We start from the raw sequence: 27,184 nt of genomic DNA on the forward strand, positions 1-27,184 counted from the left end.
TGTTTTGATTTCTTAATGCATAATCAGAATAGTATTATATCAACACTGAAGTTTGTAAAATACATATAACGATGTTATCCACAAAAAAAGAAGTAAAATAATAATGACTTGAATTTCCACTGCACAAAAATCTCATTATTTTACTGAGTTATCGATCTCTTATTGAATTAACAAATCTTGGTTGAAATTGTCTCCCCTTGGATGTAATATTCCAATCTACAGGCTTACTTTTTATAATTTTAATAGTAAATCTTGTTGATATACCTGGTACATGTATAGAAATTGTCTCCCCTTGGATGTAATATTCCAATCTACAGGCTTACTTTTTATAATTTTAATAGTAAATCTTGTTGATATACCTGGTACATGTATAGAAATTGTTTGGCTTAAATAAACTTGCTTCTCTTATTTTCTAGGTAAAGCTGCAGACTAATTTCTGACTTGGTTGAAGATTTCTTTAACCATCTTCAATGGAATTGCTCTGCGACATGGAAAATCTATCTTAAAAATAATTGAAACAATATTTAATGCAAAAGAATAATTAACTGAGTAAATAAACAATTTAACATTTCTTTACTTAGTTTACTAATGCTTTAAGTGACATGTTGACATATCTTTTAAACTATCAGTCTTTGTTGGCACAAAACGATGGAAAAAGTCATTGTTTGCTTTTTATCATATTTGTTATTGGATTTCATTTTATCATATCTCAAGCCATTGGAGTTTGGTGTCCATAGTACATGGATGCCCCACTCGCACTATCATTTTACATGTTCATTGGACAGTGAAATTGGGGTCAATATTTTTAATTTGGCATTAAAATTAGACAGATCATATCATAGGGAACATGTATACTAAGTTTCAAGTTGATTGGACTTCAACTTCCTCAAAAAAACTACCTTGACCAAAATCTTTAACCAAAATCTTTAACCAAAACTTTAACCTGATCGAGCTTCACACTATCTTTTTCTTTGTTCAGTGGACCATGAAATTGGGGTCAGAGCTTTAATTTGGCATTAAAATTAGAAAGATCATATCATGAGAAACATGTGTACTAAGTTTCAAGTTGATTGGACTTCAACTTCATCTAAAACTATCTGGACCAAAAACTTTAACCTGAAGCGGGATGAACTGACGAACAGATAGACAAACAGACGAACAGATGGACAAATGGACAAACAGATGGAAGAACGGATGGACGGACTGATGCACAGACCAGAAAACATAATGCCCTCTACTATCGTAAGTGGGGCATAAAAATTAGATGATATGTTTTACAGAACTGGATATTATCTTATTGCGACTGATATTTAAAAACCTTTCCATCATATGTTAAAGAATATAAATACACTAATGTGTGGCTTAGTCAAATCTGAAATTGACCGTCGTAACCTGTGTGAATCATCTGTATCGGTCAAAGGAAAATTTCGAAATATGATTACAGAACTGGAGATAAATTACCTATTGCGACTGGATATTTAAAACCTTTCCATCATTGTTTAAAACATGTTTTTAATATCAATTTTTAATATAAATACCCTGATAAAGAATAAATGATTAAGTATAAATACCCTGATGGAGAGCCAAATTGATTTCTCAAATTGAGGGGTGTAATGTGTACGAATCGTCTGCATCAGGTAATGGAAAATTTCGAAAATTTAACCTACATGGTCAAACCAATATTTTTGTTTTCTATATTGTTGATAATTAAGAGAACTTCAAGTGAAATAAGATTTCCAAATTTTGGTTGTATTCAAGAAATTATTTACTTATTATTTTCAATAGTTCAATAGAAGTTCCAATAATTAAAATTGTTTTGTAGAAAAGATGGGAACATGTCCATGATAACTATCCAAGGATACAGCTTCTATCAACATGAGTTCTTAACAAATGTTAGACATGACATACAATCCAAGGATACAGCTTCTATCAACATGAGTTCTTAACAAATGTTAAACATGATAACAATCCAAGGATACAGCTTCTATCAACATGAGTTCTTAACAAATGTTAAACATGACATACAATCAAGGATACAGCTTCTATCAATATGAGTTCTTAACAAATGTTAAACATGACATACAATCCAAGGATACAGCTTCTATCAACATGAGTTCTTAACAAATGTTAGACATGACATACAATCCAAGGATACAGCTTCTATCAACATGAGTTCTTAACAAATGTTAAACATGACACTACAATCCAAGGATACAGCTTCTATCAACATGAGTTCTTAACAAATGTTAAACATGATAACAATCCAAGGATACAGCTTCTATCAACATGAGTTCTAATAACAAATGTTAGACATGACATACAATCCAAGGATACAGCTTCTATCAACATGAGTTCTTAACAAATGTTAAACATGACACTACAATCCAAGGATACAGCTTCTATCAACATGAGTTCTTAACAAATGTTAGACATGACATACAATCCAAGGATACAGCTTCTATCAACATGAGTTCTAATAACAAATGTTAAACATGACATACAATCCAAGGATACAGCTTCTATCAACATGAGTTCTTAACAAATGTTAAACATGACACTACAATCCAAGGATACAGCTTCTATCAACATGAGTTCTTAACAAATGTTAAACATGATAACAATCCAAGGATACAGCTTCTATCAACATGAGTTCTAATAACAAATGTTAGACATGACATACAATCCAAGGATACAGCTTCTATCAACATGAGTTCTTAACAAATGTTAAACATGACATACAATCCAAGGATACAGCTTCTATCAACATGAGTTCTAATAACAAATGTTAAACATGACATACAATCCAAGGATACAGCTTCTATCAACATCTCAGTTCTTAACAAATGTTAAACATGACACTACAATCCAAGGATACAGCTTCTATCAACATGAGTTCTTAACAAATGTTAAACATGACACTACAATCCAAGGATACAGCTTCTATCAACATGAGTTCTTAACAAATGTTAAACATGACAATACAAATTAAAGAGGAATAACCTTTACTGTATGTTGAAAAATGTCTGCATTTTATGTGCCACCTTTATCTAGTCACATAGGTTTTAACATTTTTAAATATTGAAGAATGTGAAAATGAATGAAATAAAAAAGCTTTGTTGAAGACCCATTGGTTGATTTCAGCTGTAACTTTCTACTTTCTGGTTGGGTTAATTGTTGTTACTTTGACACATTCCCAATTTCCATTCTCAGTTTTATTTGTTACTTTGACACATTCCCAATTTCCATTCTCAATTTTATTTGTCAATTTGTATAGACTTAGTAAACATAATAAATACTTACCACTTTTCTGCTGTGCCTGAATTCATCCATGGTCTTTGGTTGGGTTGGTGTTTTCACAATTTTTAGTTTTCAGTTTTCTGACTAGGGAGCTACCTTTAGATTTTTATGGGGGGGGCTAGGATGAAATTTGAAAAAAATAGGCAGGACAGGAGTTTTGAGTTAAAAAAAAAAGGCCAAGTCCTGGGTCGCACAACCTAAAGGAAAAAAAATAAGGACAAAAAAGGACAAGACATATACACAAAGACCTTAACAATAACATATTTACCTGGTATGGCCAAGTCCTGGGTCGCACAACCTAAAGGGAAAAAAATACGGACAAAAAATGACAAGATATATACACAAAGACCTTAACAATAACATATATACCTGGTCTTGCCTAGTCCTGGGTCGCACAACCTAAAGGAAAAAAAATAAGGACAAAAAAAGGACAAGACATATACACAAAGACCTTAACAATAACATATATACCTGGTATGGCCAAGTCCTGGGCCGCACAACCTAAAGGAAAAAAAAAAGGACAAGACATTTACACAAAAGTCTTAACAATAACATATATACCTGGTATGGCCAAGTCCTGGGTCGCACAACCTAAAGGAAAAAAAATAGGGACAAAAAAAAGACAAGACATATACACAAAAGTCTTAACAATAACATATATACCTGGTATGGCCAAGTATTGGGTCGCACAACCTAAAGGAAAAAAAAAGGAAAAAAAAAAGGACAAGATATATACACAAAGACCTTAACAATAACATATATACCTGGTATGGCCTAGTCCTGGGTCGCACAACCTAAAGGAAAAAAAATAACGACAAAAAAAGGACAAGACATACACACAAAGACCTTAACAATAACATATATACCTGGTATGGCCAAGTCCTGGGCCGCACAACCTAAAGGGAAAAAAAAGGACAAGACATATACACAAAAGTCTTAACAATAACATATATACCTGGTATGGCCAAGTCATGGGTCGCACAACCTAAAGGGAAAAAAATAAGGACAAAAAAAGGACAAGATATATACAAAAAGACCTTAACAATAACATATATACCTGGTATGGCCTAGTCCTGGGTCGCACAACCTCAAGGGAAAAAAATAAGGACAAAAAAAGGACAAGACATACACACAAAGACCTTAACAATAACATATATACCTGGTATGGCCAAGTCCTGGGCCGCACAACCTAAAGGAAAAAAAATAAGGACAAAAAAAGGACAAGACATACACACAAAGACCTTAACAATAACATATATACCTGGTATGGCCAAGTCCTGGGCCGCACAACCTAAAGGAAAAAAAAGGACAAGACATATACACAAAAGTCTTAACAATAACATATATACCTGGTATGGCCAAGTCCTGGGTCGCACAACCTAAAGGGAAAAAAATAAGGACAAAAAAAAGGACAAAATATAAACACAAAGACCTTAACAATAACATATATACCTGGTATGGCCTAGTCCTGGGTCGCACAACCTAAAGGGAAAAAAATAAGGACAAAAAAAGGACAAGACATACACACAAAGACCTTAACAATAACATATATACCTGGTATGGCCAAGTCCTTGGTCGCACAACCTAAAGGAAAAAAAATAAGGACAAAAAAAGGACAAGATATATACACAAAGACCTTAACAATAACATATATACCTGGTATGGCCTAGTCCTGGGTCGCACAACCTAAAGGAAAACAAATAAGGACAAGACATATACACAAAAGTCTTAACAATAACATATATGCCTGGTATGGCCAAGTCCTGGGTCGCACAACCTAAAGGGAAAAAAAAAAGGACAAAAAAAGGACAAGATATATACACAAAGACCTCAACAATAACATATATACCTGGTCTGGCCTAGTCCTGGGTCGCACAACCTAAAGGGAAAAAAATAAGGACAAAAAAAGGACAAGATATATACACAAAGACCTTAACAATAACATATATACCTGGTATGGCCAAGTCCTGGGTCGCACAACCTAAAGGAAAAAAAATAAGGACAAAAAAAGGACAAGATATATACACAAAGACCTTAACAATAACATATATACCTGGTATGGCCTAGTCCTGGGTCGCACAACCTAAAGGAAAACAAATAAGGACAAGACATATACACAAAAGTCTTAACAATAACATATATGCCTGGTATGGCCAAGTCCTGGGTCGCACAACCTAAAGGGAAAAAAATAAGGACAAAAAAAGGACAAGATATATACACAAAGACCTCAACAATAACATATATACCTGGTCTGGCCTAGTCCTGGGTCGCACAACCTAAAGGGAAAAAAATAAGGACAAAAAAAGGACAAGATATATACACAAAGACCTTAACAATAACATATATACCTGGTATGGCCAAGTCCTGGGTCGCACAACCTAAAGGGAAAAAAATAAGGACAAAAAAAGGACAAGACATACACACAAAGACCTTAACAATAACATATATACCTGGTATGGCCAAGTCCTGGGCCGCACAACCTAAAGGGAAAAAAAGGACAAGACATATACACAAAAGTCTTAACAATAACATATATACCTGGTATAGCCAAATCCTGGGTCGCACAACCTAAAGGGAAAAAAATAAGGACAAAAAAAGGACAAGATATATACACAAAGACCTTAACAATAACATATATACCTGGTATGGCCTAGTCCTGGGTCGCACAACCTAAAGGAAAAAAAATAAGGACAAAAAAAGGACAAGACATACACACAAAGACCTTAACAATAACATATATACCTGGTCTGGCCTAGTCCTGGGTCGCACAACCTAAAGGAAAAAAAATAAGGACAAAAAAAGAACAAGACATACACACAAAGACCTTAACAATAACATATATACCTGGTATGGCCAAGCCCTAGGCCACACAACCTAAAGGAAAAACAAAGGACAAGACATATACACAAAAGTCTTAAAAATAACATATATACCTGGTATGGCCAAGTCCTGGGTTGCACAACCTAAAGGGAAAAAAATAAGGACAAAAAAAGGACAAGACATACACACAAAGACCTTAACAATAACATATATACCTGGTATGGCCAAGTCCTGGGCCGCACAACCTAAAGGGAAAAAAAAGGACAAGACATATACACAAAAGTCTTAACAATAACATATATACCTGGTATGGCCAAGTCCTGGGTCGCACAACCTAAAGGAAAAAAAATAAGGACAAAAAAAGGACAAGATATATACACAAAGACCTTAACAATAACATATATACCTGGTAAGGCCTAGTCCTGGGTCGCACAACCTAAAGGAAAAATAATAAGGACAAAAAAAGGACAAGACATACACACAAAGACCTTAACAATAACATATATACCTGGTATGGCCTAGTCCTGGGTCGCACAACCTACAGGAAAAAAAATAAGGACAAAAAAAGGACAAGATATATACACAAAGACCTTAACAATAACATATATACCTGGTATGGCCTAGTCCTGGGTCGCACAACCTAAAAGAAAAAAAATAAGGACAAAAAAAGGACAAGACATACACACAAAGACCTTAACAATAACATATATACCTGGTATGGCCAAGTCCTGGGCCGCACAACCTAAAGGGAAAAAAATAAGGACAAAAAAAGGACAAGACATATACACAAAGACCTTAACAATAACATATATACCTGGTATGGCCAAGTCCTGCGCCGAACAGCCTAAAGGAAAAGAAAGGACAAGACATATACACAAAAGTCTTAACACTAACATATATACCTGGTATGGCCAAGTCCTGGGTCGCACAACCTAAAGGAAAAAAAATAAGGACAAAAAAAGGACAAGATATATACACAAAGACCTTAACAATAACATATATACCTGGTCTGGCCTAGTCCTGGGTCGCACAACCTAAAGGAAAAAAAATAAGGACAAAAAATGGACAAGACATACACACAAAGACCTTAACAATAAATATATACCTGGTATGGCCAAGTCCTGGGTCGCACAACCTAAAGGAAAAAAAATAAGGACAAAAAAAGGACAAGATATATACACAAAGACCTTAACAATAACATATATACCTGGTCTGGCCTAGTCCTGGGCCGCACAACCTAAAGGAAAAAAAATAAGGACAAAAAATGGACAAGACATACACACAAAGACCTTAATAATAACATATATACCTGGTATGGCCAAGTCCTGGGCCGCACAACCTAAAGAAAAAAAAAAGGACAAGACATATACACCAAAGTCTTAACAATAACATATATACCTGGTATGGCCAAGTCCTGGGTCGCACAACCTAAAGGAAAAAAAATAAGGACAAAAAAAGGACAAGATATATACACAAAGACCTTAACAATAACATATATACCTGGTATGGTCAAGTCCTGCGCCGAACAACCTAAAGGAAAAGAAAGGACAAGACATATACACAAAAGTCTTAACACTAACATATATACCTGGTATGGCCAAGTCCTGGGTCGCACAACCTAAAGGAAAAAAAATAAGGACAAAAAAAGGACAAGATATATACACAAAGACCTTAACAATAACATATATACCTGGTCTGGCCTAGTCCTAGGTCGCACAACCTAAAGGAAAAAAAATAAGGACAAAAAATGGACAAGACATACACACAAAGACCTTAACAATAAATATATACCTGGTATGGCCAAGTCCTGGGCCGCACAACCTAAAGAAAAAAAAAGGACAAGACATATACACCAAAGTCTTGACAATAACATATATACCTGGTATGGCCAAGTCCTGGGTCGCACAACCTAAAGGAAAAAAAATAAGGACAAAAAAAGGACAAGATATATACACAATGACCTTAACAATAACATATATACCTGGTCTGGCCTAGTCCTGGGTCGCACAACCTAAAGGAAAAAAAATAAGGACAAAAAATGGACAAGACATACACACAAAGACCTTAATAATAACATATATACCTGGTATGGCCAAGTCCTGGGCCGCACAACCTAAAGAAAAAAAAAGGACAAGACATATACACCAAAGTCTTAACAATAACATATATACCTGGTATGGCCAAGTCCTGGGTCGCACAACCTAAAGGAAAAAAAATAAGGACAAAAAAAGGACAAGATATATACACAAAGACCTTAACAATAACATATATACCTGGTATGGCCTAGTCCTGGGTCGCACAACCTAAAGGAAAAAAAAAGGGGCAAAAAAAGGACAAGACATACACACAAAGACCTTAACAATAACATATATACCTGGTATGGCCAAGTCCTGGACCGCACAACCTTAAGGAAAAAAAAGGACAAGACATATACACAAAAACCTTAACAATAACATATATACCTGGTATGGCCAAGTCCTGGGTCACACAACATAAAGAAGAAAAAAATAAGGACAAAAAAAGAACAAGACATATACACAAAGACCTTGACAATAACATATATACCTGGTATGGCCAAGTCCTGGGCCGCACAACCTAAAGGAAAAAAAATAAGGACAAAAAAAGGACAAGACATACACACAAAGACCTTAACAATAACAAATATATCTGGTATGGCCAAGTCCTGGGCCTCACAACCTAAAGGAAAAAAAATAAGGACAAAAAAAGGACAAGACATACACACAAAGACCTTAACAATAACATATATACCTGGTCTGGCCTAGTCCTGGGTCGCACAACCTAAAGGAAAAAAAATAAGGACAAAAAAAGAACAAGACATACACACAAAGACCTTAACAATAACATATATACCTGGTATGGCCAAGTCCTAGGCCACACAACCTAAAGGAAAAACCAAGGACAAGACATATACACAAAAGTCTTAAAAATAACATATATACCTGGTATGGCCAAGTCCTGGGTTGCACAACCTAAAGGGAAAAAAATAAGGACAAAAAAAGGACAAGACATACACACAAAGACCTTAACAATAACATATATACCTGGTATGGCCAAGTCCTGGGCCGCACAACCTAAAGGGAAAAAAAAGGACAAGACATATACACAAAAGTCTTAACAATAACATATATACCTGGTATGGCCAAGTCCTGGGTCGCACAACCTAAAGGAAAAAAAATAAGGACAAAAAAAGGACAAGATATATACACAAAGACCTTAACAATAACATATATACCTGGTAAGGCCTAGTCCTGGGTCGCACAACCTAAAGGAAAAAAAATAAGGACAAAAAAAGGACAAGACATACACACAAAGACCTTAACAATAACATATATACCTGGTATGGCCTAGTCCTGGGTCGCACAACCTACAGGAAAAAAAATAAGGACAAAAAAAGGACAAGATATATACACAAAGACCTTAACAATAACATATATACCTGGTATGGCCTAGTCCTGGGTCGCACAACCTAAAAGAAAAAAAATAAGGACAAAAAAAGGACAAGACATACACACAAAGACCTTAACAATAACATATATACCTGGTATGGCCAAGTCCTGGGCCGCACAACCTAAAGGGAAAAAAATAAGGACAAAAAAAGGACAAGACATATACACAAAGACCTTAACAATAACATATATACCTGGTATGGCCAAGTCCTGCGCCGAACAGCCTAAAGGAAAAGAAAGGACAAGACATATACACAAAAGTCTTAACACTAACATATATACCTGGTATGGCCAAGTCCTGGGTTGCACAACCTAAAGGAAAAAAAATAAGGACAAAAAAAGGACAAGATATATACACAAAGACCTTAACAATAACATATATACCTGGTCTGGCCTAGTCCTGGGTCGCACAACCTAAAGGAAAAAAAATAAGGACAAAAAATGGACAAGACATACACACAAAGACCTTAACAATAAATATATACCTGGTATGGCCAAGTCCTGGGTCGCACAACCTAAAGGAAAAAAAATAAGGACAAAAAAAGGACAAGATATATACACAAAGACCTTAACAATAACATATATACCTGGTCTGGCCTAGTCCTGGGCCGCACAACCTAAAGGAAAAAAAATAAGGACAAAAAATGGACAAGACATACACACAAAGACCTTAATAATAACATATATACCTGGTATGGCCAAGTCCTGGGCCGCACAACCTAAAGAAAAAAAAAAGGACAAGACATATACACCAAAGTCTTAACAATAACATATATACCTGGTATGGCCAAGTCCTGGGTCGCACAACCTAAAGGAAAAAAAATAAGGACAAAAAAAGGACAAGATATATACACAAAGACCTTAACAATAACATATATACCTGGTATGGTCAAGTCCTGCGCCGAACAACCTAAAGGAAAAGAAAGGACAAGACATATACACAAAAGTCTTAACACTAACATATATACCTGGTATGGCCAAGTCCTGGGTCGCACAACCTAAAGAAAAAAAATAAGGACAAAAAAAGGACAAGATATATACACAAAGACCTTAACAATAACATATATACCTGGTCTGGCCTAGTCCTGGGTCGCACAACCTAAAGGAAAAAAAATAAGGACAAAAAATGGACAAGACATACACACAAAGACCTTAACAATAAATATATACCTGGTATGGCCAAGTCCTGGGCCGCACAACCTAAAGAAAAAAAAAGGACAAGACATATACACCAAAGTCTTGACAATAACATATATACCTGGTATGGCCAAGTCCTGGGTCGCACAACCTAAAGGAAAAAAAATAAGGACAAAAAAAGGACAAGATATATACACAATGACCTTAACAATAACATATATACCTGGTCTGGCCTAGTCCTGGGTCGCACAACCTAAAGGAAAAAAAAATAAGGACAAAAAATGGACAAGACATACACACAAAGACCTTAATAATAACATATATACCTGGTATGGCCAAGTCCTGGGCCGCACAACCTAAAGAAAAAAAAAGGACAAGACATATACACCAAAGTCTTAACAATAACATATATACCTGGTATGGCCAAGTCCTGGGTCGCACAACCTAAAGGAAAAAAAATAAGGACAAAAAAAGGACAAGATATATACACAAAGACCTTAACAATAACATATATACCTGGTATGGCCTAGTCCTGGGTCGCACAACCTAAAGGAAAAAAAAAGGGGCAAAAAAAGGACAAGACATACACACAAAGACCTTAACAATAACATATATACCTGGTATGGCCAAGTCCTGGACCGCACAACCTTAAGGAAAAAAAAGGACAAGACATATACACAAAAACCTTAACAATAACATATATACCTGGTATGGCCAAGTCCTGGGTCACACAACATAAAGAAGAAAAAAATAAGGACAAAAAAAGGACAAGACATACACACAAAGACCTTAACAATAACAAATATATCTGGTATGGCCAAGTCCTGGGCCGCACAACCTAAAGGAAAAAAAATAAGGACAAAAAAAGGACAAGACATACACACAAAGACCTTAACAATAACAAATATATCTGGTATGGCCAAGTCCTGGGCCGCACAACCTAAAGGAAAAAAAATAAGGACAAAAAAAGGACAAGACATATACACAAAAGTCTTAACAATAACATATATACCTGGTATGGCCAAGTCCTGGGTCGCACAACCTAAATGAAAAAAATAAGGACAAAAAAAGGACAAGATATATACACAATGACCTTAACAATAACATATATACCTGGTCTGGCCTAGTCCTGGGTCGCACAACCTAAAGGAAAAAAAATAAGGACAAAAAATGGACAAGACATACACACAAAGACCTTAATAATAACATATATACCTGGTATGGCCAAGTCCTGGGCCGCACAACCTAAAGAAAAAAAAAGGACAAGACATATACACCAAAGTCTTAACAATAACATATATACCTGGTATGGCCAAGTCCTGGGTCGCACAACCTAAAGGAAAAAAAATAAGGACAAAAAAAGGACAAGATATATACACAAAGACCTTAACAATAACATATATACCTGGTATGGCCTAGTCCTGGGTCGCACAACCTAAAGGAAAAAAAAAGGGGCAAAAAAAGGACAAGACATACACACAAAGACCTTAACAATAACATATATACCTGGTATGGCCAAGTCCTGGACCGCACAACCTTAAGGAAAAAAAAGGACAAGACATATACACAAAAACCTTAACAATAACATATATACCTGGTATGGCCAAGTCCTGGGTCACACAACATAAAGAAGAAAAAAATAAGGACAAAAAAAGAACAAGACATATACACAAAGACCTTGACAATAACATATATACCTGGTATGGCCAAGTCCTGGGCCGCACAACCTAAAGGAAAAAAAATAAGGACAAAAAAAGGACAAGACATACACACAAAGACCTTAACAATAACAAATATATCTGGTATGGCCAAGTCCTGGGCCGCACAACCTAAAGGAAAAAAAATAAGGACAAAAAAAGGACAAGACATACACACAAAGACCTTAACAATAACATATATACCTGGTCTGGCCTAGTCCTGGGTCGCACAACCTAAAGGAAAAAAAATAAGGACAAAAAAAGAACAAGACATACACACAAAGACCTTAACAATAACATATATACCTGGTATGGCCAAGTCCTAGGCCACACAACCTAAAGGAAAAACCAAGGACAAGACATATACACAAAAGTCTTAAAAATAACATATATACCTGGTATGGCCAAGTCCTGGGTTGCACAACCTAAAGGGAAAAAAATAAGGACAAAAAAAGGACAAGACATACACACAAAGACCTTAACAATAACATATATACCTGGTATGGCCAAGTCCTGGGCCGCACAACCTAAAGGGAAAAAAAAGGACAAGACATATACACAAAAGTCTTAACAATAACATATATACCTGGTATGGCCAAGTCCTGGGTCGCACAACCTAAAGGAAAAAAAATAAGGACAAAAAAAGGACAAGATATATACACAAAGACCTTAACAATAACATATATACCTGGTAAGGCCTAGTCCTGGGTCGCACAACCTAAAGGAAAAAAAATAAGGACAAAAAAAGGACAAGACATACACACAAAGACCTTAACAATAACATATATACCTGGTATGGCCTAGTCCTGGGTCGCACAACCTACAGGAAAAAAAATAAGGACAAAAAAAGGACAAGATATATACACAAAGACCTTAACAATAACATATATACCTGGTATGGCCTAGTCCTGGGTCGCACAACCTAAAAGAAAAAAAATAAGGACAAAAAAAGGACAAGACATACACACAAAGACCTTAACAATAACATATATACCTGGTATGGCCAAGTCCTGGGCCGCACAACCTAAAGGGAAAAAAATAAGGACAAAAAAAGGACAAGACATATACACAAAGACCTTAACAATAACATATATACCTGGTATGGCCAAGTCCTGCGCCGAACAGCCTAAAGGAAAAGAAAGGACAAGACATATACACAAAAGTCTTAACACTAACATATATACCTGGTATGGCCAAGTCCTGGGTCGCACAACCTAAAGGAAAAAAAATAAGGACAAAAAAAGGACAAGATATATACACAAAGACCTTAACAATAACATATATACCTGGTCTGGCCTAGTCCTGGGTCGCACAACCTAAAGGAAAAAAAATAAGGACAAAAAATGGACAAGACATACACACAAAGACCTTAACAATAAATATATACCTGGTATGGCCAAGTCCTGGGTCGCACAACCTAAAGGAAAAAAAATAAGGACAAAAAAAGGACAAGATATATACACAAAGACCTTAACAATAACATATATACCTGGTCTGGCCTAGTCCTGGGCCGCACAACCTAAAGGAAAAAAAATAAGGACAAAAAATGGACAAGACATACACACAAAGACCTTAATAATAACATATATACCTGGTATGGCCAAGTCCTGGGCCGCACAACCTAAAGAAAAAAAAAAGGACAAGACATATACACCAAAGTCTTAACAATAACATATATACCTGGTATGGCCAAGTCCTGGGTCGCACAACCTAAAGGAAAAAAAATAAGGACAAAAAAAGGACAAGATATATACACAAAGACCTTAACAATAACATATATACCTGGTATGGTCAAGTCCTGCGCCGAACAACCTAAAGGAAAAGAAAGGACAAGACATATACACAAAAGTCTTAACACTAACATATATACCTGGTATGGCCAAGTCCTGGGTCGCACAACCTAAAGGAAAAAAAATAAGGACAAAAAAAGGACAAGATATATACACAAAGACCTTAACAATAACATATATACCTGGTCTGGCCTAGTCCTGGGTCGCACAACCTAAAGGAAAAAAAATAAGGACAAAAAATGGACAAGACATACACACAAAGACCTTAACAATAAATATATACCTGGTATGGCCAAGTCCTGGGCCGCACAACCTAAAGAAAAAAAAAGGACAAGACATATACACCAAAGTCTTGACAATAACATATATACCTGGTATGGCCAAGTCCTGGGTCGCACAACCTAAAGGAAAAAAAATAAGGACAAAAAAAGGACAAGATATATACACAATGACCTTAACAATAACATATATACCTGGTCTGGCCTAGTCCTGGGTCGCACAACCTAAAGGAAAAAAAAATAAGGACAAAAAATGGACAAGACATACACACAAAGACCTTAATAATAACATATATACCTGGTATGGCCAAGTCCTGGGCCGCACAACCTAAAGAAAAAAAAAGGACAAGACATATACACCAAAGTCTTAACAATAACATATATACCTGGTATGGCCAAGTCCTGGGTCGCACAACCTAAAGGAAAAAAAATAAGGACAAAAAAAGGACAAGATATATACACAAAGACCTTAACAATAACATATATACCTGGTATGGCCTAGTCCTGGGTCGCACAACCTAAAGGAAAAAAAAAGGGGCAAAAAAAGGACAAGACATACACACAAAGACCTTAACAATAACATATATACCTGGTATGGCCAAGTCCTGGACCGCACAACCTTAAGGAAAAAAAAGGACAAGACATATACACAAAAACCTTAACAATAACATATATACCTGGTATGGCCAAGTCCTGGGTCACACAACATAAAGAAGAAAAAAATAAGGACAAAAAAAGGACAAGACATACACACAAAGACCTTAACAATAACAAATATATCTGGTATGGCCAAGTCCTGGGCCGCACAACCTAAAGGAAAAAAAATAAGGACAAAAAAAGGACAAGACATACACACAAAGACCTTAACAATAACAAATATATCTGGTATGGCCAAGTCCTGGGCCGCACAACCTAAAGGAAAAAAAATAAGGACAAAAAAAGGACAAGACATATACACAAAAGTCTTAACAATAACATATATACCTGGTATGGCCAAGTCCTGGGTCGCACAACCTAAATGAAAAAAATAAGGACAAAAAAAGGACAAGACATATACACAAAAGTCTTAACAATAACATATATACCTGGTATGGCCAAGTCCTGGATCGCACAACCTAAAGGAAAAAAAAAATAAGGACAAAAAAAGGACAAGATATATACACAAAGACCTTAACAATAACATATATACCTGGTATGGCCAAGTCCTGGGTCGCACAACCTAAAGGAAAAAAAAAAGGACAAGACATATACACAAAGACCTTAACAATAACATATACACCTGGTATGGCCAAGTCCTGGGCCGAACAACCTAAAGGGAAAAAATAAGGACAAAAAAAGGACAAGACATATACACAAAGACCATAACAATAACATATATACCTGGTATGGCCAAGTCCTTGGTTGCACAACCTAAAGGAAAAAAAATAAGGACAAAAAAAGGACAAGACATATACACAAAGACCTTAACAATAACATATATACCTGGTATGGCCAAGTCCTGGGCCGAACAACCTAAAGGAAAAAAAAAGGACAAGACATATACACAAAAGTCTTAACAATAACATATATACCTGGGATGGCCAAGTCCTGGGTCGCACAACCTAAAGGGAAAAAAAAAGGATAAAAAAAGGACAAGATATATACACAAAGACCTTAACAATAACATATATACCTGGTATGGCCAAGTCCTGGGCCGCACAACCTAAATGAAAAAAAATAAGGACAAACAAAGGACAAGACATATACACAAAGACCTTAATAACATATATACCTGGTATGGCCAATGTCCTGGGCCAAACAACCTAAAGGAAAAAAAAGGACAAGACATATACACAAAGACCTTAACAATAACATATATACCTGGTATGGCCTAGTCCTGGGCCGCACAACCTAAAGGAAAAAAAAAGGACAAGACATATACACAAAAGTCTTAACAATAACATATATACCTGGTATGGCCAAGTCCTGGGTCGCACAACCTAAAGGAAAAAAAATAAGGACAAAAAAAGGACAAGATATATACACAAAGACCTTAACAATAACATATATACCTGGTCTGGCCTAGTCCTGGGTCACACAACCTAAAGGAAAAAAAATAAGGACAAAAAAAGGACAAGACATACACACAAAGACCTTAACAATAACATATATACCTGGTATGGCCAAGTCCTGGGCCACACAACCTAAAGGAAAAACAAAGGACAAGACATATACACAAAAGTCTTAACAGTAACATATATACCTGGTATGGCCAAGTCCTGGGTCGCACAACCTAAAGGAAAAAAAATAAGGACAAAAAAAGGACAAGATATATACACAAAGACCTTAACAATAACATATATACCTGGTATGGCCTAATCCTGGGTCGCACAACCTAAAGGAAAAAAAATAATAAGGACAAAAAAAGGACAAGACATACACACAAAGACCTTAACAATAACATATATACCTGGTATGGCCAAGTCCTGGGTCGCACAACCTAAAGGAAAAAAAATAAGGACAAAAAAAGGACAAGATATATACACAAAGACCTTAACAATAACATATATACCTGGTATGGCCTAATCCTGGGTCGCACAACCTAAAGGAAAAAAAATAAGGACAAAAAAAGGACAAGACATACACACAAAGACCTTAACAATAACATATATACCTGGTATGGCCAAGTCCTGGGCCGTACAACCTAAAGGGAAAAAAATAAGGACAAAAAAAGGACAAGACATATACACAAAGACCTTAACAATAACATATATACCTGGTATGGCCAAGTCCTGCGCCGAACAACCTAAAGGAAAAGAAAGGACAAGACATATACACAAAAGTCTTAACACTAACAAATATACCTGGTATGGCCAAGTCCTGGGTCGCACAACCTAAAGGAAAAAAAATAAGGACAAAAAAAGGACAAGATATATACACAAAGACCTTAACAATAACATATATACCTGGTCTGGCCTAGTCCTGGGTCGCACAACCTAAAGGAAAAAAAATAAGGACAAAACATGGACAAGACATACACACAAAGACCTTGACAATAACATATATACCTGGTATGGCCAAGTCCTGGGTCGCACAACCTAAAGGAAAAAAAATAAGGACAAAAAAAGGACAAGATATATACACAAAGACCTTAACAATAACATATATACCTGGTCTGGCCTAGTCCTGGGTCGCACAACTTAAAGGAAAAAAAATAAGGACAAAAAATGGACAAGACATACACACAAAGACCTTAACAATAACATATATACCTGGTATGGCCAAGTCCTGGGCCGCACAACCTAAAGAAAAAAAAAAGGACAAGACATATACACCAAAGTCTTAACAATAACATATATACCTGGTATGGCCAAGTCCTGGGTCGCACAACCTAAAGGAAAAAAAATAAGGACAAAAAAAGGACAAGATATATACACAAAGACCTTAACAATAACATATATACCTGGTATGGCCTAGTCCTGGGTCGCACAACCTAAAGGGAAAAAAAAGGGATAAAAGGACAAGACATACACACAAAGACCTTAACAATAACATATATACCTGGTATGGCCAAGTCCTGGGCCGCACAACCTAAAGGCAAAAAAAGGACAAGACATATACACAAAAACCTTGACAATAACATATATACCTGGTATGGCCAAGTCCTGGGTCGCACAACATAAAGAAGAAAAAAATAAGGACAAAAAAAGAACAAGACATATACACAAAGACCTTAACAATAACATATATACCTGGTATGGCCAAGTCCTGGGCAGCACAACCTAAAGGAAAAAAAAAGGACAAGACATATACACAAAAGTCTTAACAATAACATATATACCTGGTATGGCCAAGTCCTGGGTCGCACAACCTAAAGGAAAAAAAATAAAGACAAAAAAAGGACAAGACATACACACAAAAGTCTTAACAATAACATATATACCTGGTATGGCCAAGTCCTGGGTTGCACAACCTAAAGGAAAAAAAATAAGGACAAAAAAAGGACAAGATATATACACAAAGACCTTAACAATAACATATATACCTGGTATGGCCTAGTCCTGGGTCGCACAACCTAAAGGGAAAAAAATAAGGACAAAAAAAGGACAAGACATACACACAAAGACCTTAACAATAACATATATACCTGGTATGGCCAAGTCCTGGGCCGCACAACCTAAAGGAAAAAAAATAAGGACAAAAAAAGGACAAGACATATACACAAAGACCTTAACAATAACATATATACCTGGTATGGCCAAGTCCTGCGCCGAACAACCTAAAGGAAAAAAAAGGACAAGACATATACACAAAAGTCTTAACACTAACATATATACCTGGTATGGCCAAGTCCTGGGTCGCACAACCTAAAGGGAAAAAAAATAAGGACAAAACAAGGACAAGATATATACACAAAGACCTTAACAATAACATATATACCTGGTATGGCCTAGTCCTGGGTCGCACAACCTAAAGGAAAAAAAATAAGGACAAAAAATATACAAGACATACACACAAAGACCTTAACAATAAATATATACCTGGTATGGCCAAGTCCTGGGCCGCACAACCTAAAGAAAAAAAAAACGGACAAGACATATACACCAAAGTCTTGACAATAACATATATACCTGGTATGGCCAAGTCCTGGGTCGCACAACCTAAAGGAAAAAAAATAAGGACAAAAAAAGGACAAGATATATACACAAAGACCTTAACAATAACATATATACCTGGTCTGGCCTAGTCCTGGGTCGCACAACCTAAAGGAAAAAAAATAAGGACAAAAAATGGACAAGACATACACACAAAGACCTTAATAGTAACATATATACCTGGTATGGCCAAGTCCTGGGCCGCACAACATAAAGAAAAAAAAAGGACAAGACATATACACCAAAGTCTTAACAATAACATATATACCTGGTATGGCCAAGTCCTGGGTCGCACAACCTAAAGGAAAAAAAATAAGGACAAAGAAGGACAAGACATATACACAAAGACCTTAACAATAACATATATACCTGGTATGGCCAAGTCCTGGGCCGCACAACCTAAAGGAAAAAAAAAGAAAAAGACATATACACAAAAGTCTTAACAATAACATATATACCTGGTATGGCCAAGTCCTGGGCCGCACAACCTAAAGGGAAAAAAAAGGACAAGACATATACACAAAAGTCTTAACAATAACATATATACCTGGTATGGCCAAGTCCTGGGTCACACAACCTGAAGGAAAAAAAATAAGGACAAAAAAAAGGACAAGATATATACACAAAGACCTTAACAATAACATATATACCTGGTATGGCCTAGTCCTGGGTCGCACAACCTAAAGGAAAAAAAATAAGGACAAAAAAAGGACAAGACATACACACAAAGACCTTAACAATAACATATATATCTGGTATGGCCAAGTCCTGGGTCGCACAACCTAAAAGAAAAAAAAAGGACAAGACATATACACAAAAGTCTTAACAATAACATATATACCTGGTATGGCCAAGTCCTGGGTCGCACAACCTAAAGGAAAAAAAATAAGGACAAAAAAAGGACAAGATATATACACAAAGACCTTAACAATAACATATATACCTGGTATGGCCTAGTCCTGGGTCGCACAACCTAAAGGGAAAAAAATAAGGACAAAAAAAGGACAAGACATACACACAAAGACCTTAACAATAACATATATACCTGGTATGGCCAAGTCCTGGGCCGAACAACCTAAAGGAAAAAAAAAGGACAAGACATATACACAAAAGTCTTAACAATAACATATATACCTGGAATGGCCAAGTCCTGGGTCGCACAACCTAAAGGAAAAAAAATAAGGACAAAAAAGGACAAGATATATACACAAAGACCTTAACAATAACATATATACCTGGTATGGCCTAGTCCTGGGTCGCACAACCTAAAAGAAAAAAAAAGGACAAAAAAAGTACAAGACATACACACAAAGACATTAACAATAACATATATACCTGGTATGGCCAAGTCCTGGGCCGCACAACCTAAAGGAAAAAAAATAAGGACAAAAAAAGGACAAGACATATACACAAAAGTCTTAACAATAACATATATACCTGGTATGGCCAAGTCCTGGGTCGCACAACCTAAAGGAAAAAAAATAAGGACAAAAAAAGGACAAGATATATACACAAAGACCTTAACAATAACATATATACCTGTTATGGCCTAGTCCTGGGTCGCACAACCTAAAGGGAAAAAAATAAGGACAAAAAAAGGACAAGACATACACACAAAGACCTTAACAATAACATATATACCTGGTATGGCCAAGTCCTGGGCCGCACAACCTAAAGGAAAAAAAAAGGACAAGACATATACACAAAAGTCTTAACAATAACATATATACCTGGTATGGCCAAGTCCTGGGTCGCACAACCTAAAGGAAAAAAATAAGGACAAAAAAAGGACAAGATATATACACAAAGACCTTAACAATAACATATATACCTGGTATGGCCTAGTCCTGGGTCGCACAACCTAAAGGAAAAAAAATAAGGACAAAAAAAGGACAAGACATACACACAAAGACCTTAACAATAACATATATACCTGGTATGGCCAAGTCCTGGGTCGCACAACCTAAAGGAAAAATAATAAGGACAAAAAAAGGACAAGACATATACACAAAAGTCTTAACAATAACATATATACCTGGTATGGCCAAGTCCTGGGTCGCACAACCTAAAGGAAAAAAAATAAGGACAAAAAAAGGACAAGATATATACACAAAGACCTTAACAATAACATATATACCTGGTATGGCCTAGTCCTGGGTCGCACAACCTAAAGGGAAAAAAATAAGGACAAAAAAAGGACAAGACATACACACAAAGACCATAACAATAACATATATACCTGGTATGGCCAAGTCCTGGGCCGCACAACCTAAAGGAAAAAAAAAGGACAAGACATATACACAAAAGTCTTAACAATAACATATATACCTGGTATAGCCAAGTCCTGGGTCGCACAACCTAAAGGAAAAAAAATAAGAACAAAAAAAGGACAAGATATATACACAAAGACCTTAACAATAACATATATACCTGGTATGGCCTAGTCCTGGGTCGCACAACCTAAAGGAAAAAAAATAAGGACAAAAAAAGGACAAGACATACACACAAAGACCTTAACAATAACATATATACCTGGTATGGCCAAGTCCTGGGTCGCACAACCTAAAGGAAAAAAAATAAGGACAAAAAAAGGACAAGACATATACACAAAAGTCTTAACAATAACATATATACCTGGTGTGGCCAAGTCCTGGGTCGCACAACCTAAAGGAAAAAAAATAAGGACAAAAAAAGGACAATATATATACACAAAGACCTTAACAATAACATATATACCTGGTATGGCCTAGTCCTGGTTCGCACAACCTAAAGAAAAAAAAATAAGGACAAAAAAAGTACAAGACATACACACAAAGACCTTAACAATAACATATAAACCTGGTATGGCCAAGGCCTGGGCCGCACAACCTAAAGGAAAAAAAATACAAGACATATACACAAAAGTCTTAACAATAACATATATACCTGGTATGGCCAAGTCCTGGGTCGCACAACCTAAAAGAAAAAAAATAAGGACAAAAAAAGGACAAGATATATACACAAAGACCTTAACAATAACATATATACCTGGTATGGCCAAGTCCTGGGCCTAACAACCTAAAGGAAAACAAATAAGGACAAAAAAAAGGACAAGACATATACACAAAGACCTTAACAATAACATATATACCTGGTATGGCCAAGTCCTGGGCCGCACAACCTAAAGGAAAAAAAAGGACAAGACATATACACAAAAGTCTTAACAATAACATATATACCTGGTATGGCCAAGTCCTGGGTCGCACAACCTAAAGGAAAAAAAATAAAGACAAACTAGAGGCTCTAAAGAGCCTGTGTCGCTCACCTTGGTCTATGTGCATATTAAACAAAGGACACAAATGGATTCATGACAAAATTGTATTTTGGTGATGTTGATGTGTTTGAAGTTCTTACTTTACTGAACGATTTTGCTTCTTACAATTATATCTATAATGAACTTTGCCCATTAGTAACAGAGAACTATATTTGGTAAAAATTTACATATATTTACCAAATCAATGAAAATTGTTAAAAATTGACTATAAAGGGCAATAACTCCTTAAGGGGTCAATTGACCATTTAGGTCATGTTGACTTATTTGTAGATCTTACTTTGCTGAACATTATTGCTGTTTACAGTTTATCGCTATCTATAATAGTATTCAAGATAACCAAAAACGGCAAAATTTCTTTAAAAATTACCAATTGGAGGGCAGCAACCCAACAACCAGTTGTCCAATTCATCTGAAAAATTCAGGGCAGATAGATATTGACTTGATTAACAATTTAACTTCTTGTCAGATTTGCTCTAGATGCTTTGAATTCATAGTTATAAGCCAAAAACTGCATTTTACCCCTATGTTCTATTTTTAGCCGTGGCGGCCATCTTGGTTGAATGGCCAGGTCATCGGACACATTTTTCAAACTAGATACCCCAAAGATGATTGTGGCCTAGTAGTTTCAGTGGAGATTTTGTAAAAGATTACTTTGATTTATGAAAAATGGTTAAAGATTGACTATAAAGGGCAATAACTCCTAAAGGGGTCAACTGACCATTTTGGTCATGTTGACTTATTTGTAGATCTTACTTTGCTGAACATTATTGCTGTTTAAAATTTATCTCTATCTATAATAATATTCAAGATAATAACTAAAAACAGCAAAATTTCCTCAAAATTACCAATTCAGGGGCAGCAACCCAATAACCGATTGACCGATTCATCTGAAAATTTCAGGGCAGATAGATCTTGACCTGATAAACATTTTTATCCCATGTCAGATTTCCTCAAAATGCTTTGGTTTTTGAGTTATAAGCCAAAAACTGCATTTTACCCCTATGTTCTATTTTTAGCGGTGGCGGCCATCTTGGTTGGTTGACCAGGTCACGCCACACATTTTTTAAACTAGATACCCCAAAGATGATTGTGGCCAAGTTTGGATTAATTTGGCCCAGTAGTTTCAGAGGAGAAGATTTTTGTAAAAGATTAATTTAATTTATGAAAAATGGTTAAAATTGACTATAAAGGGCAATAACTCCTAAACAGGTCAACTGACCATTTTGGTCATGTTGACTTATTTGTAGATCTTACTTTGCTGAACATTATTGCTGTTTACAGTTTATCTCTATCTATAATAATATTCAAGATAATAACCAAAAACAGCAAAATTTCCTCAAAATTACCAATTCAGGGGCAGCAACCCAACAACCGATTGACTGATTCATCTGAAAATTTCAGGGCAGATAGATCTTGACCTGATAAAGATTTTTATCCCGTCAGATTTCCTCAAAATGCTTTGGTTTTTGAGTTATAAGCCAAAAACTGCATTTTACCCCTTTGTTCTATTTTTAGCCGTGGCGGCCATCTTGGTTGGTTGACCAGGTCACGCCACACATTTTTTAAACTAGATACCCCAAAGATGATTGTGGCCAAGTTTGGATTAATTTGGCCCAGTAGTTTCAGAGGAGAAGATTTTTGTAAAAGATTACTTAAATTAACGAAAAATGGTTAAAAATTGACTATAAAGGGCAATAACTCCTAAACGGGTCAACTGACCGTTTTGGTCATGTTGACTTATTTGTAGATCTTACTTTGCTGAACATTATTGCTGTTTACAGTTTATCTCTATCTATAATAATATTCAAGATAATAACCAAAAACAGCAAAATTTCCTCAAAATTACCAATTCAGGGGCAGCAACCCAACAACCGATTGACCGATTCATCTGAAAATTTCAGGGCAGATAGATCTTGACCTGATAAACATTTTTACCCATGTCAGATTTGCTCTAAATGCTTTGGTTTTTGAGTTATAAGCCAAAAACTGCATTTTACCCCTATGTTCTAGTTTTAGCCGTGGCGGCCATCTTGGTTGGTTGACCGGGTCACGCCACACATTTTTTAAACTAGATACCCCAATGATGATTGTGGCCAAGTTTGGTTTGATTTGGCCCAGTAGTTTCAGAGGAGAAGATTTTTGTAAAAGTTAACGACGACGGACGACGACGACGGAAGACGGACGACGGACGACGACGGACGACGGACGACGGACGACAGACGCCAAGTGATGAGAAAAGCTCACTTGGCCCTTCGGGCCAGGTGAGCTAATAAAAAAGGACAAGACATACACACAAAAGTCTTAACAATAACATATATACCTGGTATGGCCAAGTCCTGGGTTGCACAACCTAAAGGAAAAAAAATAAGGACAAAAAAAGGACAAGATATATACACAAAGACCTTAACAATAACATATATACCTGGTATGGCCTAGTCCTGGGTCGCACAACCTAAAGGGAAAAAAATAAGGACAAAAAAAGGACAAGACATACACACAAAGACCTTAACAATAACATATATACCTGGTATGGCCAAGTCCTGGGCCGCACAACCTAAAGGAAAAAAAATAAGGACAAAAAAAGGACAAGACATATACACAAAGACCTTAACAATAACATATATACCTGGTATGGCCAAGTCCTGCGCCGAACAACCTAAAGGAAAAAAAAGGACAAGACATATACACAAAAGTCTTAACACTAACATATATACCTGGTATGGCCAAGTCCTGGGTCGCACAACCTAAAGGGAAAAAAAATAAGGACAAAACAAGGACAAGATATATACACAAAGACCTTAACAATAACATATATACCTGGTATGGCCTAGTCCTGGGTCGCACAACCTAAAGGAAAAAAAATAAGGACAAAAAATATACAAGACATACACACAAAGACCTTAACAATAAATATATACCTGGTATGGCCAAGTCCTGGGCCGCACAACCTAAAGAAAAAAAAAACGGACAAGACATATACACCAAAGTCTTGACAATAACATATATACCTGGTATGGCCAAGTCCTGGGTCGCACAACCTAAAGGAAAAAAAATAAGGACAAAAAAAGGACAAGATATATACACAAAGACCTTAACAATAACATATATACCTGGTCTGGCCTAGTCCTGGGTCGCACAACCTAAAGGAAAAAAAATAAGGACAAAAAATGGACAAGACATACACACAAAGACCTTAATAGTAACATATATACCTGGTATGGCCAAGTCCTGGGCCGCACAACATAAAGAAAAAAAAAGGACAAGACATATACACCAAAGTCTTAACAATAACATATATACCTGGTATGGCCAAGTCCTGGGTCGCACAACCTAAAGGAAAAAAAATAAGGACAAAGAAGGACAAGACATATACACAAAGACCTTAACAATAACATATATACCTGGTATGGCCAAGTCCTGGGCCGCACAACCTAAAGGAAAAAAAATGGACAAGACATATACACAAAAGTCTTAACAATAACATATATACCTGGTATGGCCAAGTCCTGGGCCGCACAACCTAAAGGGAAAAAAAAGGACAAGACATATACACAAAAGTCTTAACAATAACATATATACCTGGTATGGCCAAGTCCTGGGTCACACAACCTGAAGGAAAAAAAATAAGGACAAAAAAAAGGACAAGATATATACACAAAGACCTTAACAATAACATATATACCTGGTATGGCCTAGTCCTGGGTCGCACAACCTAAAGGAAAAAAAATAAGGACAAAAAAAGGACAAGACATACACACAAAGACCTTAACAATAACATATATATCTGGTATGGCCAAGTCCTGGGTCGCACAACCTAAAAGAAAAAAAAAGGACAAGACATATACACAAAAGTCTTAACAATAACATATATACCTGGTATGGCCAAGTCCTGGGTCGCACAACCTAAAGGAAAAAAAATAAGGACAAAAAAAGGACAAGATATATACACAAAGACCTTAACAATAACATATATACCTGGTATGGCCTAGTCCTGGGTCGCACAACCTAAAGGGAAAAAAATAAGGACAAAAAAAGGACAAGACATACACACAAAGACCTTAACAATAACATATATACCTGGTATGGCCAAGTCCTGGGCCGAACAACCTAAAGGAAAAAAAAAGGACAAGACATATACACAAAAGTCTTAACAATAACATATATACCTGGAATGGCCAAGTCCTGGGTCGCACAACCTAAAGGAAAAAAAATAAGGACAAAAAAGGACAAGATATATACACAAAGACCTTAACAATAACATATATACCTGGTATGGCCTAGTCCTGGGTCGCACAACCTAAAAGAAAAAAAAAGGACAAAAAAAGTACAAGACATACACACAAAGACATTAACAATAACATATATACCTGGTATGGCCAAGTCCTGGGCCGCACAACCTAAAGGAAAAAAAATAAGGACAAAAAAAGGACAAGACATATACACAAAAGTCTTAACAATAACATATATACCTGGTATGGCCAAGTCCTGGGTCGCACAACCTAAAGGAAAAAAAATAAGGACAAAAAAAGGACAAGATATATACACAAAGACCTTAACAATAACATATATACCTGGTATGGCCTAGTCCTGGGTCGCACAACCTAAAGGGAAAAAAATAAGGACAAAAAAAGGACAAGACATACACACAAAGACCTTAACAATAACATATATACCTGGTATGGCCAAGTCCTGGGCCGCACAACCTAAAGGAAAAAAAAAGGACAAGACATATACACAAAAGTCTTAACAAT

This window comes from Mytilus galloprovincialis, chromosome 4 (genome assembly GCF_965363235.1).
Source record: "Mytilus galloprovincialis chromosome 4, xbMytGall1.hap1.1, whole genome shotgun sequence".
NCBI lineage: Eukaryota > Metazoa > Mollusca > Bivalvia > Mytilida > Mytilidae > Mytilus > Mytilus galloprovincialis.